We start from the raw sequence: 1,159 nt of genomic DNA on the forward strand, positions 1-1,159 counted from the left end.
GTTAAGATCCACACAATCAAATGCTTTTGCATAGTCAATAAAACACAAGTAAACATCTTTCTGGTATTCTTTGCCTTGAGCCAAGATCCATCTGACATCAGCAATGATGTATATCCCTTGTTCCCTGTCCTCTTCTGAATGCAGCTTGCATTTCTGGAACTTCTGTCAATATACTGCTGCAACCGTTTTTGAATTATCTTCATCAAGATTTTACTTGTGTGTGATATTAATGATATTGTTCAAAAATTTCCACATTGTGTGGGATCACCTTTCTTTGGAATGGGTTCAAATATGGGTCTCTTCCACTCAGTTGGCCAGGCAGCTGTCTTCCAAATCTCTTGCCATAACTGACTGAGTGCATAACCAGTGGGGCATCCATTTGTTGAAACATCTCAATGGGCATTTTGTCAATTCCTGCAGCCTTGTTTTTTGCCAATTTCTTCAGTGCAGCTTTGACTTCTTCCTTCATACCGTTGGTTCTTGAATATATCCCACCTCCTGAAATGGATGAAGATCTACCAGTTCTTCTTGGTACAGTGACTCTGTGTATTCCTTCCATCTTCTTTTGATGCTTCCTGCATCATTCAATATTTTGCCCATAAAATCTTTCAATATTGCAACTCCAGGTTGAAATATTTTCCTCAGTTCTTTCAGCTTGAGAAATGCTGAGTGTGTTCTTCCCTTTTGTTTTTCTAACTCCAGGTCTTGGCACATTTCATTATATAGTAATTGGCTTTGTCTGCTTGAGCTGCTCTTTGAAGTCTTCTGTTCAGCTCTTTTATCTTGTCATTTCTTCCATTTGCTTTAGCTACTCTCTGCTCAAGTGTAAGCTTCAGGGTCTCTTCTGACATCCATTTTGTTCTTTTTTTCTGTTCTTATCTTTTAATGACTTCTTGCTTTCTTCATGGATGATGTTCTTGATGTCATTCCACAATTCTTCTGGTTTTCAGTCACTGGTGTTCAATACATCAAATCTGTTCTTTAGATGGTCTCTAAATTCAGGAGGGATATATTCAAGGTCATATTTTGGCTCTTGTGGAATTTTTTTAATTGTCTTCAACTTCAAGATGAACTGGCATATGAGCAGTTGATGGTCTGTTCCACAATCAGCTCCTGGCCTTGTTTTGGCTGAAGATATTGAGCTTTTCTACCACCTCTT

This window comes from Orycteropus afer, unplaced genomic scaffold, assembly GCF_000298275.1.
Source record: "Orycteropus afer afer isolate SDZICR_OR568_19922 unplaced genomic scaffold, OryAfe1.0 scaffold00289, whole genome shotgun sequence".
NCBI lineage: Eukaryota > Metazoa > Chordata > Mammalia > Tubulidentata > Orycteropodidae > Orycteropus > Orycteropus afer.